This window comes from Mirounga angustirostris, unplaced genomic scaffold (assembly GCF_029215605.1).
Source record: "Mirounga angustirostris isolate CCGP_5_RB_7025 unplaced genomic scaffold, mMirAng1.0.hap1 SCAF_7, whole genome shotgun sequence".
In the NCBI taxonomy this organism is placed as follows: Eukaryota; Metazoa; Chordata; class Mammalia; order Carnivora; family Phocidae; genus Mirounga; species Mirounga angustirostris.
The window spans coordinates 117,863,914-117,878,890 of record NW_026991715.1 but is presented as its reverse complement, the minus strand read 5'-3'; positions in this window follow the sequence as shown (position 1 = coordinate 117,878,890).

Below are 14,977 nucleotides of genomic sequence, written 5' to 3'. Positions count from 1 at the left end.
ATGGAGCTACTTTATTCCTTTGAGTATCCTTGGGACTATTTTTGGCCTGTGGGCCAAAAAGAAAGAGGGCTGGGAAGGGATCCCCAATAAGCTCGGGTCCGCTTTCCCAATTGGAAAAGCCCTCAGAAAACCTGGAAAGATTAGCCATGCATATTTTCCTTCATTGATGTGGGCTGAGGAGGTGGGCCGTAGGAGAGAAGTTAGGAAGGAAGCTGCCTTTCCTTCCTTCCACAGCCAACAGAGCAAAGGACCCAGGTCAGAAGCAACAGGGAAAGTGGGACGATAATCTCAGAGACCCTCTGACACCAAGAAGAGTATCAAGAGAAATTTATTTCTCAGCCCCCTAGCTAGAGGCCTCATGTTAACCCAGGCTCTGTCCCACACTGATTTCCCATGCTACTTTTTATAAACCATATTCAACTTGTGGTTTAAATGCTTAGTAGCCTGATTTTTCTTTATAGGATGGCCACCATTATTTCTTTCAAGTCTTCAAGCTCTTCAGGTCTCTCTCTCTCTATATATATGTTTATTTGTCATCTGTTTTCCATTTTATTTGTCTCCGTGAGTGCTCTCCTCAGCATGACAGCAGCCACTCTTCTACCCACACCTCCACAACCACACTCCAAGCCATGTGTGTTGACATGTTTTCAGAAACATCAGTCTGGAAGGTGAGAAGGTGAAAGGTCGGCCCATACTGGGTTGTGACATTGTTGACAAGCTGTCATCATCTTAGGACATGCAGACAAAAGGTGAGCCACATGAGCAGAACTTAGGAATCTAGGTAACTATGATTTTCCACGTAACCACCAACAGACCTCACAACAGGGGAGAGATCAAAGTGAAAAGGTTTAAAGGCAGCAACAGGGACTGACATTTAATAAAGATGGCAAAAGCGAGAAGTTAAATATTAAGTCCAGGCTAGAGGATACCAATGTCTCTTCACAACAGAACTATCTAGTGTGTTCAATTGGCCAAAGAAAGCCTGTAATTCATTCATTCGCCCTTTGTTTTCCCAGAAAGGGCAGAATGGACTCCTGAGTACTCTGGATACTCTAATTAATTAGACTTTTTTTTTTTTCTGGGATTTCTAGGCTCTGCATAATTTGACTCTTCCCATCAATCCAACCTTTTCTCCCACCATCTCTCCTATCCCAACACTCTGAATTCAGCCGTTCTTTTTCTTAATGTCCTTTGAACCCACCATGAGTCTGTCTGCTCCAGACCCCAAGTTTCTCCCTTTGCCTAGAAAGTCTTTTCTTCTGTCTTCCAGGTACCAATCCCCAATTTATACCTGCAAGCCCAAGCTAAGCTCTGTCTCCTTCATGACCTTCTTCCACACTGTAATCTGTATTGTTTAGAGGAAAGCCGTGAGGTTTGTTTTTTTGTTGTTTGTTTCTATCTCCCTAATACTTTGTGAAGACCCAGGAGGAAAAAAATAACATTTTTTAAAAGATTTATTTATTTATTTTAGAGAGAGGGAAAGAGAGTGAGCACGAGCAGGGGGAGGGTCAGAAGGAGAGAATCTCAAGCAGACTCCCCGCCGAAAGCTGAGCCTCACTTGGGGGGTTTATCCCCTGACCCTGAGATCATGACCTGAGCCAAAATCGAGAGTTGGACGCTCAACTGACTGAACCACTCAGGTGCCCCAAGAAAATATCACTTATACTTTAGATTTCTGCAAAGTTCCACATATAGCAAGTACTCAATAAACAATTATCGAATAGACCAATTGAATTTACCAAGATAATTGAGTGTTGAGAGCAGAGAATGAGAAGGTTGAGAAAGACTGTATATGTAGCCAAGAAAAATCCTATATAATATTAGTCATTCCTACTTCTTTGTCCACACAGCACCCATAGGTACTTCTGTCTGAATTTATCTCACTAATATAACTATTCATTCACACTGATGTCTCTTTATGTCTTCTGAGGCTGAGGCCCAGGACTCATTCATCTGTCCCATTCACCTTAGTGCAGTAACTGCTAAAGAGTAGGAACTCAGGATACTTCAAATGAGCCAGTTGCCTAGTGCAGAAATGAATTAATGAGTGAAAGCAGTAAGATCACATTTGGGCCTCTGAACAATACCAGTCAGGCCTATCAAGGAAGTATGTCCTGTGTTGAAAATACTCCTGTGGGCCTGTAGAAACACATCTTTGGGCCAAGGATCTGGGTGCCTGGGGGAAGGAGGAGGCAGGACTTCTAAGCAAGGGAAGTGCGCGAGAGTCCACACGAGAGTGGAAACAGAGTGAGTGTTAAGTGGAAGAGAATAGTTTTTCATTATTTTACTCCCTTTTGGTGCTTGGAGCTGTGTCTTATCTCTCTGTTTACTCTGACTTTGCCTTTCTCATCTCCGCCTTTTTATCTTCTCCCCTCTCCCTCTTAAACTCTAATAATCCTGAAATGCAAACAGAGGGTAGACAGAGAGCAAGAGAGCCAAGAGACACCGTAGAGGCTGGGGTGCTGTAAACAGTATGGATTTTCCCCAACAGAATGACTCAGGACTGAAGTTGGGCATTTTCTAATAGGACAGACATAGTAAGCAACTTGATGCATTTCAGTATTGAGTTCTATTTGAGTAGAACTCAAAAAAAAAAAAAAAAAAAAAGTAAGTAGTTAACTGTACTCCAGGTTCTCTGCCGGGCACTGGGTGAATACTAAGGTGGACACCTTAATCCTCACCCTCCAGGAGTGTATGGTCTGTGCAATCCTTATTAATGAGAACGATAATGATGATGATTATTAACACTATGTACAATGCATTGTTCTCACTTAATTCTTAACAATAATCTTTGAAGGTGATGCCATTATTATCCCCATTTTACATATTAGAACACTGAGGCAGAAGGGCACAAGGATTCGGCCAGGTTCCCCTATTCATTGAGTGGTGGAACCGAGGCCATCCAACCTGACTTCACATTCTCAACTGCTCTGTGGTTTTGGTTCCCTCCATCTGATCAGCACAATGCCCAGCACAGAATCAACACACCAAAATGTTTGTTGAACTGAATCACTTTTATGCAGTGTTTATGAAAAGTCTTTATCCATGCCTTTTGAGCTAATTTGGTATTTATAATGGCCCAGAAAAAGACCTTGGCCAGTGAGAGGACCTTATAGGAATGAAAAGAACAGCTGCTCATATAAATGCTGCTCACAACACTTAGAGAGTTTTGCCAACAAGTTCAGCAGAGTCCTGGAAATGTCTGCTCCAGAAGGGCTTGAGATCAATCCCAGTGCCCTCTCGTCTGCCCAGGCTGCAGAAGGCAAATCTAAGGCTCTGCTCACAGAATGTTGAATACAGCATCTGCAAAAGGGACTGTAGGGACAGGTTCTTTTCTGTGAAATACAGCAGTCTGAAACCCAGAAATTGTCACACCAACTCCCATTGTCTGGAGTACTGTGACTTTTAAACTTCTGGACTATGAAACCTTGGAATAGTATCAGATTTATGAGGTCCAAATAAAACACCACAGAAAACACAACACATATATAGGACTCATAAGCTACCCAGGTGGAAGTGGAAGCTAGGCTCTTTATTTGGTATCAAGAGATAAACCTGTCATCCAGAGTATTTCCTCCTAGAGCAGTCAGAGATGTGGAGGGAACCATGAGATCATAAAGATTATTTTTCTCTATGAATTTTTTATTCTTCAATTAAGGTATCCAATCTGGATATTGGCCACATACTATGTGCAATCCCTAAGCCAGGAGTTACAGATACAGAGGTGAGGTAGGAAGTGAAGGAACATACGTCTGACATCGAAGATGTCATAATGCTCATATACTCATGAGGGCAGGAAAACATTTAAAAAAAAAAAATTGTTCACTGCTGTGCCGATCCTGGGCATTTTTGCCTTCAGATTCATTGTGTGCTCTTCCACTGCTCTGCTCTGTGTCACAGTGGGAGCCAAACCTACTATATTTCTCCTGCCCCTGCTTTAGCTGGCTTCCAGATGGACTTGACAATGGGGAGCACTAGCAGGAAACTGGAGAACAGAAAAGAGAAGAGGACAATTTCTCCCTCCATTTGCTCTGCGCTGGCCTCTAGCAGAAACTGTTTTCCACCCCCCATCCTCCAGCTAACTCCTGCAGCGCAGGCTTGTGTGGTGCCAGTTTCCAAAAGGCGATCTCCACCCCTGGGCTCTTGTAGGTCTCTTCCTCTTTTAGCCTCTCCAGCCCCATGATGGTGCCTCCCTGGTATTGTCAACTTCCAGACTGCTTCTCCTTGCCCTGTTTGGTTCTTATCTTCTCTAACCAATACCCTGAATTGAATCTCCTCTGTCGTAAACACTCCAAAGTGTTTTCTATTTTAGACCCTGACTTCTACAACTGCGGTATTCCCTGTGCTCAGAACAGAGCCTCACACATATTTATTGCTTGGTATCTATTAAATGAACAAGCAAGTTTGTGGGGGGGAGACGAAGAGGAGTACCATGATTTCAATATATACCTTAAGCACGATAAAATGGACGTGCACAGGAAAACAAAAAGACGTGCTTGGTGTGTTTTGAGAGTTTAGGGAAATTGAGTTTTGAAGGAGGAATTTTCAGGTAAGCAGTAGGTAATATGCTTTCTAAGAGTCAGAAGCCACGTGAATAGAGAGAAAGACACAGGAAGGAGAAAGGGTATAAGGTCTCAGGGACCTACTATGTATTTCTTCACGGGTGAGAAATAAGATTTCTGTTTGCGAATTATGGAAGTCAAATTAAAAGATGACCGGATCTAGACTACAAAAGGCCTCATGTCCAAACTAGAGTTTGGATTTATCCTGCAAAATCATCGAACAATTGCAAGTGAGGAAACTATAAGATCGCCCCCCGAATTTTGCTATCTCAAAACAAATTTTTCAAAATTTGTTTCAAATTTCAAAAACAAAGCAAGCGTTTAAAATTACTTAATTTTTACCTTTTTTGTTTGTCTGTTGTTTGTTTTTGTCACATAAAGCAACAGTTTGCTGAAATATTTTGTCTAGTTAAAAATGTTTTTCAGCGGCAGTGGATGCTTCCGTGTGAAAGTGCCTGTGTGAATGCTGATGAGTTAAGAACCTCAGGGTCTGTACTGCTCCCTTATTATAAACATCAACCACCTTTTTTTTTTGTTTTTTGAACCACTGATGCATCGCCTTGGAGTCAGACGTGTGTTCCTTCACTGCCTGCCAGATGGCCACCATGTGTCAGCGGCCTAAAACTCCACAAAAAATGTCATATACATCTAGAATTATACTAAAATGAGAAAAGAAGACTGCCAGAGGCCAATCATGACAACTTGGATCTCGAAAGCACACAGATTCTGTGTGCCACCTGCTTGGAAAAGATTTTTACAATTATTTTGTTGCCTCCTGCCTCCTCGAACTTTAGATATAATTGGTTTAACTGCCCAGGTCGATACTTTACGGAAATCCAAAACCTGACTCAAGATCTGTGTAGCTTGCTCGTGTGAACAGGTCAGCCTCACCTCCTGGGTGCTGATGTGTGCTGCTTCTGTGTTGTACGTGTTGATGGGCAGAGTTGGAGCTCGGCGGCTCCCTCCTTTTGCACACGCACCGCGGGCTGGGACCGCATCACGTCGCGGATGATTTCTCGCTGAGCATTGACAAGTTCAGTTCTCCCAGCGCTCTGGCCGCGGGGTTTCTCACCGGCCCTTCCCCAGTCACTGTGTCACTACACTTCAGCTTCCTCGCCAGGATACTAACCAAAGAATTCACATGATAAACGGTCCAACTTCATAAAGGATTACCCTTTTATTCTAGCTTATCCACCAACTCTCATCTTAACACTAATGAGGAAGAACCATCTTGAAGAAGTTAAGCCAGCGTAAGGGATCAGTATAAGTGATCTTGTCATTGAGGCCACTTCTGTGCTTTAAACATCATGAGGTCTTGCTCCCTTGAGATCCTGACAAAAATGTTGGACCGCCATCTCACTTCGCCAGATGGGGTGGAAGTCTAGGTTCACCACTCAGCCTCTGTAGGCACCTGAGTAAGTGGACCCTTTTTAGTGTCGGGTGCAAGTGAGAGTTGGTTCCCCACTAGGCCCCCACTGATGTGTCCTTGGTCAGCAGGAGTAGGAGTGCTCCCTCATGACATCCACTAAAACCACAGAAGGAGGTCGTCCTCATTACCACTGGACAATGATGAAGCCACTCGGCCTTTAGGGGTGTGGGCTGGGGTGAACCCAGTTGTGTTTCTTTGCTTGTTGGTTGGTTTATATTTTGTGTGCGTGTTTTGTTTTCTGTGGTGCTTGGATATAATACAGTGATTATTATAGTCTAAAACTTCTCTTTGCTAGGCTGCCCCTTTCCTCGTCCTTTGGTTAGAGAGAGTGGGCTTTTGGGGGGGGCTTTGTTTGTGTCTTTTGATATACCTCCATTGCTGGCTTCTTCAGATCCAAGTCTAGAATATATAAGGAAAAACCCCTAGATAACTCACCGCTCTCTTGTCCCTTGAATCCCCAGGTTTTAGCCAGTCTTGCCACCTTCTCTCCATGTTCCATAGACTTCCTATGTTTGTTTTACATAGAATGCCAATGTTTGTAATTGTACTTAGTGGAGGAATAGGGAAAATATGTCGACTCCATCTCCTGGGAAGTAGACCACTTGCCCAGTTTTTGTGAGATTTTTGTTTTTATTCTTTCATGAATTTTCTGTTTATGATTTTTACATATTCCACTATGGAATTATCATTGCTATTTTTATTTCATTACCTAATTTCAGTTTAAAATTAACAATGTCAGGGGTGCCTGGGTGGCTCAGTTGGTTAAGTGTCTGTGTTTGGCTCAGGTCATAATCTCAGAGTCCTGGGATGGAGCCTGGCATGGTATCGGGCTCCCTGCTCAATAGGGAGTCTTCTTGTCCCTCTCCCTCTACCCCTCCCCTCCCACCCCCCCCAGCTCATGCTCTCTCTCAAATAAATAAATAAAACCTTTAAAAATAAATACAATGAACAATGCCATACTGGTTGCAAATATTTTACCAGCTTTTTGATTGACTTAATTTTATTCATAATGTTGACATAGAGAAATCTTAATATTTAGGTAACCAAATCAATATGGTAATTTTCCATATGAAGTTTTCCTTACATAAAGCCTACAAAGTCTTTCTCTATTCACATATCATAAACATTTGTAGATATTTGTAGATAAATATTTATAGATATTTTCTTCTAAATTTTTAAAACTTTATCATTTTCTTTTATTTTTCACTCTTTCATCCACCTAAAATTAATACTGTTCTATAGTGTGAGCAGAGAAATTCTTTCAACTATGGTTTTAGGAGAGGAATTCTTGACTATTTTGGAGACGAGAAAATGTTCCCAAATATCCTCAATTCTAGTACAAAAATTTGCTGCAGTAACTACAGATGGCATCACTCATTTACTACATGGATTATCAGCACTGGTCCTTCTTGACGATGTGTTTGCCTTCACCTCAGTTCACGTTGAGGATGATGGGAAGGGAACCTTGCCAGAGCTGTCACCCCCAGGAAAGTGGCCATGCTGAAATGTGGATGATGATAGATGCCTTGAGCTGGCCTTGAGCTGGTTGAGCCCTCTTGCCGAGTCTCCTAACATTCCACATACCATTCCAAGCTCAGCAACAAAAATGACCTCTACCATGATATTAACAGAGTGATTTACTTCAAGCATCTTGACTCAAAATTAAGGATGTTTTGAAAGATGAGCAAGTGTACACTATGCCGCCTTCATTTTCCCTCCCAAATGTTAGTGTTTGTTAAGAACTCGAGGGCTAACCCAAAATCACTTCTTGACACTCTTTTGGAGGCTGGGGCCTTTGTAATAATCTCCCAGAGTACCAGTGGGCCAGTGTGGTGTTGCCATCTTGAGACATGAGGAAGGGATTCCGTGGTAGTGGACACGCCACTGGAAGGAAATCCCTCCGTGCTCACGGTCTTTGTCTTTTTTTTTTTTTTTTTTGGCCTATGCTTCTAAGTCTTCACCAGAACCATGGACTGAATAAAACAATAATTTTTCTCCTGCTTAATGCATCAAACTAAGGAGAAAGAACTCATAATTCTATATTAACAAGAGTAACTAAGAAAGAGAGTCAAAAAAAGGAATCTCACTGCTGAAGTGAGAAAAAAATCAGTGCTACTATTAAATAGGACAGTTATAAAGGCTTCATAGAAGCATGGAAGATATTTCTGGGTTACTTTAAGAGAAAAAAAGCAAGATGAGAAATACATAGTGTGCTTGCCATATTAGGGAATAAATACAAATTACAGTGGTAGTAGCTTTCAGGTGATTTTTCTCTCTTTTTTCTTCACCATTTGTAATGTTGCATATTTATGAGATAGCATTAAATTACATCATAATTTTTATTAATGAAAGAAAGGTAATTATATATAGAATATATAAAAGCAGGAGTTACCTTGGTGTGCTTTGTTGTTGCTTCCCCGGAGTTATGGACAGAGTGACTTTGGATGAAGGTTTACATAAGCTCCTTCTACAGCAATGGAATGTTGGTTTATTGAACATTGCCTCATCACTGTCTGTATTTTTATTGCTATACAACCCAACGGTGAATTAAAAATAACTCAAATGTTATAGTACTTTATAAATTTCTGTATTTTATAAACAATGCCCAGATAGAAGAGAGTACAAAATAAAGAGTGTCCGCTACTTCCCAAAGTAGCCCCTTTGCTGTTCTCTTTGAGCTGTGAGAGGGATGTTTAAAACCAACGCAACCAGAAAGTAGCCCCAGAACAGGTTTGTTTCCTTGGGGTGTGCTTTCAAAGAGGCCCTTTGCCAGGAAGCCTAGGCCACAGTATTTCTTTTAGAGCCAACCAGAGCCTTCAGCCATGCCAAGAATTACTTGGAAAAAAAGCCCGCCAGCAGCGTTCCATTCTCCAGAGGGCAGAGTTTGGTGCAGATTTGAGGCCAGGTGTGTGTGTGTGTGTGTGTGTCTGTGACTCAAGGGCAAGTGAGTTTCATGCTTCACAATAGAAACAGCAAAGTCCAAGAATTATTGCAAGCTGGGAACAGAAACATATCAATAGTTACAAGACAAAAAATCGATACTTTGTAAGTAATACATGAGAAATAGAGAATACACACACACAACTCAAGGGAGGGGTGCTGTTAAACATATTTGGTAAAAAGAAGAGAAAAGCTCTCTGGAGCCAGAAGAGGGACAAATAATGTATAAAAAGAAAATGGAGGGGAAGAGAGGGAAAAAAATGAAACAAGATGAAACCAGAGAGGGAGACAAACCATAAGAGACTCTTAATATCAGGAAACAAACTGAGGGTTGTTGGAGGGGAGGGGGTGAGGGGATGAGGTGGCTGGGTGATGGACATTGGAGAGGGTATATGTTGTGGAAAAAAAATAAAATTATACATTAGTTTAAAAAAAAGAAAAGAAAACAGAATGGGAAGTAGAGAGAAATTAGGTCCAAAGTAGGTCCTCGTCATGATCCAATGTTTTTGGATAGAGAACATTAATCAATTCTCTCTGACAAACAACTAACATTCTCAAACTAGGAACCCCATGGAAAGTATGTGCTGGAGAGAATCTTAGATAAGAGAGCTATATATTTGGGGGCACCTGGGTGGCTCAGATCGTTAAGTGTCTGCCTTCAGCTCAGGTCATGATCCTGCGGTCCTGGGATTGAGTTCTGCATCGGACTCCCAGCTCAGTGAAGAGTCTGCTTCTCCCTCTGCCTCTGCTGCTCTCTCTCTCTGTCAAATAAATAAATAAAATCTTTAAAAAAAAAGAGAGAGAGAGCTCTATGTTTGTTTTATATTTATCAAGCAAATGTCTTTATTTGTTCTAAGTCTTGGTTAAGGATTTGAATAAAGTTCTTTTTTTTTTTTAAAGAATTTTTTTTTAATTTATTCATTTGAGACAGAGAGATACAGAGAGAGAGAGAGAGTAGGAGCAGTGGGGAGAGGCAGAGGGAGAGGGACAAGCAGACTCCCCGCTGAGCAGGGAGCCTGATGCGGGGCTCGATCCCAGGACCTGGAGATCATGACCTGAGCCGAAGGCAGATGCTTAACGACTGAGCCACCCAGGCGCCCCTTGAATAAAGTTCTATAAGAACTTGTGAACATTAGTGTGCAAACAAACCTATCACTAAACTGACACCCGGAGAATACCAGATGACTCGCAGAGAAGAAAGGGAAGTCAGATCTCAGAAAGAAAGTCTTCACATCCTGTGCCTTATGTCAATGCTCCCGGGTTATTATCATCACAGGTCACAGCTGACATACGGAAGCTCCTAGACTTGCCCAGTCCGCATAGTTAGAACAGCTCAGCTCAGAATTAGAGTACAAGTTCTCTGCTTGCTGCCCTCCAGGTTTAATGTCTTTATACTCACATTTTCTCAGTTGCCTAAATACCTCCCAGAAAGACCACTCAGGTGCCATTGCTCCAGGCACTACCCTGGAGGGGGACAGTCCTCTGGTGGTGATCAGTGGGCACCATTGACAGAACAGAGCAAATTCTCACCTCTGTGTTGTGTGAGCTTCCACTGAGGTCATTTTAACTCTGGAGCTGGTCCTTTCATCTATGTTCCCTGATGGGTCATTTACGTGGCAAGCCAGTGCCTCCTGTTAAAAATATGCACCCCATTTTTTTTCAGTAAAACTATGCTATGTATTTTTAGTTTAGAAAAATGAAAAGGGTAATGTAAATTTTCCAGACTAGTATTTCTCTAGGACGCATTTACCTAACCGATTTTTTTTTTTTTCCTGCTTGCCTCACTGTTTTTCCATTTACACTAATCCCTAAATGCCAACAGTATTCTGGTGTATGTCACTGTTCTCCTGACATGTTCCTCTGGTGGGGACATTGGGTTTGCATGCACTTGCATGATTCCACTGTTGGTGTCGCCATCAGATTCTGCAGATGTGAATGTAGTATCTGTTACAATAACGGTCAAATTATAAAAATAAATATTGGAGGCTTGAAGCTTCAAAAGTAATCATGGAGATACTTCTTTTATAACCTTTCAACTTTAAAAGCATTCATGTTTTTGGGGCGTCTGGGTGGCTCAGTCATTAAGCGTCTGCCTTCGGCTCAGGTCATGATCCCAGGGTCCTGGGATCGAGCCCCGCATCGGGCTCCCTGCTCGGCAGGAAGCCTGCTTCTCCCTCTCCCACTCCCCCTGCTTGTGTTCCCTCTCTCACTGTGTCTCTCTGTCAAATAAATAAATAAAATCTTTAAAAATAAATAAATAAATAAAAGCATTCATGTTTTTGTTGGCTGAAGTGGGTTTTACAAGAGAGAAGGTAGAAGCAAGAGAAACAATTGTATTTAAAGGTATTATTTATATGCATTTTCTCCCACTCCTACTTTCTTTTCTTTCTTCCTTTATTTTTATTTCCCTTAAGATATTATCTGTAGTATATTGAAAATGTATTATTTGCAGTGCACTGAAAAGGAGAAGTTGAAAAGTATGTACGCTTTCATAAAATTGATTTTTTTCTTACCTAGGGTTGCATGAGTTGAATTTCTAATACAGTGTCATTCTTTATATTCGTCATTTCCAGCCATTAGCTCAGAAAAAATATGCTAATTTCTGATTTAAAAATGCATTATGGGGGCGCCTGGATGGCTCAGTCAGTTGAGCATCCGACTCTTGGTTTCGGCTCAAGTCATGATCTCAGGGTCGTGAGATCGAGCCCCGTGTCAGGCTCTGTGCTCAGTGTGGAGTCTGCATGCCTCTCTCCCTCTGCTCTTCCCCTGCTTGTGCTCTCTCTCCCTCTCTCTTAAATAAATAAATAAATAGATAAATAAATAAATAAATAAATAAAATCTTTAAAAAAATGCATTATGGCTGTTCTCTTGAGCTGAGTGGAACTTTGGAAAGCACTTTTTCCACAAAACAAAAAAACATCCTGAGGCTAAACCCACCGTGTGTGTGTGTGTGTGTGTGTGTGTGTGTGTGTGTGTAGGGATGTGTTCAGTATTCCTGGGCTGAGTTGTTCATAATCTGTGCCCCTGCACAGACCTCTCTAGATTATTGTATGGGCACATGTCTTTACATAGCTTTGAGAGTCTGGATGTGGGGAGCACACAAAGGGAACTTTAAGAGAACAGTGACAAGTGGATCGGCTCAGCATGCATCCCATTTTTGAAAGGAAAGAGAATGGCAGAATGTATAGCGTTCAGTCTATAATGTTCTCATGGACAGACTCCTAGGTCACTTTAAATTGAATTTGAATTTTATTGAATTTTTGAATTTGGACTTTATTGAATTTTATGTGCTTGGCATAGAACACATGAAAATGATTACACATTATAACAAATTACAAAAACCTTTAAAAAGTTTATTTTCTCCCTGTGTAAAATACATTTCTTATAATACTGTATCTGCTCACAGCAATTCCATGTTGGAATTATAGAAACTTAGCCTATTCTAGTGAGTAAAGGGGCAGGTGAGGCTAGGAAGAGAGAGATAGGTAGGGGGCTCATGACTGGGCTCACACAGGGGTCTAGGATCCCAGAAATCCCAGATATAAAGAAATGTTATAGATGAGATATTAACCAGAGAGAAGGGAGCATAACAAATCCACCATGTTTGTTACAAATATAGACAGGATATTCACATGATATTTACAGATCCACCATGTTTGTCTTACATGTTGACAAGATATTTACCAACTTCCCTGGTCAGTTTTCTATAAAAGACCGACCATAAAAGCCTTCAGTGGCAACCCATTCAGGACCCCTCTCACTTTAGAAAGCTTTTCTTTCCTTTCTTTCTTACCTTCACATCATAAACTTTCACTTCACCCTTTTGTCCTCGAGATTTATTCTTCGACTGCATGAGACAAGGACCCTGCAGACCCGTAACACTAGGAAACCAAGAAGTTCAAAGAATATGAAGTCTTTCAGTAAGATCTACTGCTAATTTTACTTTCTTGTAATAACTACCTTCTCTTGTACTTTGCAAGTAGGGTGGTGATGGTAAACTCTATCTCTTTGCCCTAGTTTGCATTTATTTAATTGAAATGACATTTATCTGCTGTATCTACTTACAGTCTTTACACAGTCTGAATAAATGGACCAAACATATCCTCCCCCACCAACCCCGCCTTCTTAGTACAGATCAATTGGGTCACCAGCAGTTTCAAACACCATTTCAGTTTTTGTTGTAGGCTTTGATTCATGCTTCACGTCAGTTTCCAGGTAGAGATCTCACTGCGTGAAAGATCAACAGAGAAGACCCTTAAGGTCCCAGAGATCATTTTGTGGGCTCTGTTAGGTCAAAACTATTCTCATAATAATATTAAGATATCATTTCTCTTTAGGACTCTCGTACCCTTATAAGCCTACCTTGGCATTACTCAGTGACTGTGACACGTGTGATGTCATAACAACCCGAAGGGAGGAGCAGGTACAGCAATCCAACTATCTTCCATACAGCCAAACATTAAAGAGATTTGAAAATATATAAAGCGATGCCATTCTCACTATTTTTTACTTGGAAAATACATTTTTCTTGAGAATAAATCTTTTTAAATTTTATTTTATTATGTTATGTTAATCACCATACATTACATCATTAGTTTTTGATGTAGTAAAAACATAAAAAAATAAATAAAAATAAGGCAAGCAAAAAAAAATGTTACGTTTTATGTAATGGTTAACATGATTTTAAATAAATGACTGAATCAATATTTTAAAATTTCTCAGTTCTATTCGTTATTACGAGACATAAAGCCCACATGAAGATTAAAGATTTTTGGAGTCCTCAGTAATTTCGAATGTGTTGAAATGAAACCAAGAGTTTGAGAACTTCTGCTCTGAGTTTCTTCTACATCTCTTTAACCCTCCCTGTAAATAACCTTTGGTTATAAGGGAATCTTATTTACGAGGTACACATCACATTTTTCTTTCCTATTTCATCCACAAACCCTGTCTCTCTCCCTGTACCCAGCCCAGGTGTGTGGAACATACCCACAGAAGTAACCAACTCAATTGTGCCCTGAGGAAATAAGAAATAAAGAAAAAGGGGTAGTTTAATAAAAAGAGCACAAGATGTAGTCAATAGGTGTGGGCTCTTGTCCTCCTACCAGGAGAGCATGTTAAGGTTCTTTGTCTGTCAAATGAAAGAAATTCATTATTTTCAAAATGCATTCCATAGAACTTCTTGTTCTGAAGATGTGACAATGTTTCCAAGTGGGGAGACTGGGTGGGGAGACTTCTTCCTCCACTGTTTCTTCCAAGACAGAGCCATTTCCAGACTGTCTTCCATAGCAGGATTTGGGATAAGACTTCATCTGATAACAGAGATTTTGCACTAAAAATGTTTGGAAACCACTGGTTTTGATGATTTCTGTGAGCCCTTTCAGCACTAACTTGACCGAAGAGCAGTGGCTTCACTTTAGAAAATGTGTCTACCTTGACGAAGACAATGCAATTTTGTTATTGGTTCTAAACTTTATGAGTTGAGGTCAGAGTGAATTTGAGATGGCATCTGTGCTCAGGTCCTAAGTGAAGAGGTTGTGGAGAGAATTTTCCTGTGCTCTACTGGTGATCTGTGTTGCTTTGACATATGAACACAACCCTCCAACTGGAATCTCACTCCAACACTTGACTACACCCTCCTTAATGGTGCCACTAACTTCACAGAAGCAATTTTACTTTGATTTGATAGAACATGATTGAGTAGACAATCCAGGAATGTGTCAGAGAAGTTTCTTCACTTCATTGGAGTTAATGGAACATTTGCTTTGCTATTGCGGTGAGAAAAAAAAAAAAAAAGAACTGTAAGATCTAAATGACTGTTGAAATGAAGGAAATTTTTAGAGCAATAAAAAATTATAGCAATAAAATATTGCAGTGGAATAGCTTCTTTCTTTTAACTTTAGGAAGGCTTTCTTATATGTTATTTCAGTTTTATTTTTCTCAGTCAAATATTTAGACAAGATACTATCTGCATTGTCAATGTAAATATTAAGGTGTAGAGATGTGGGACAACTTGTGTGGGTTCACTAGCAAGAGGTACGATGTAAGG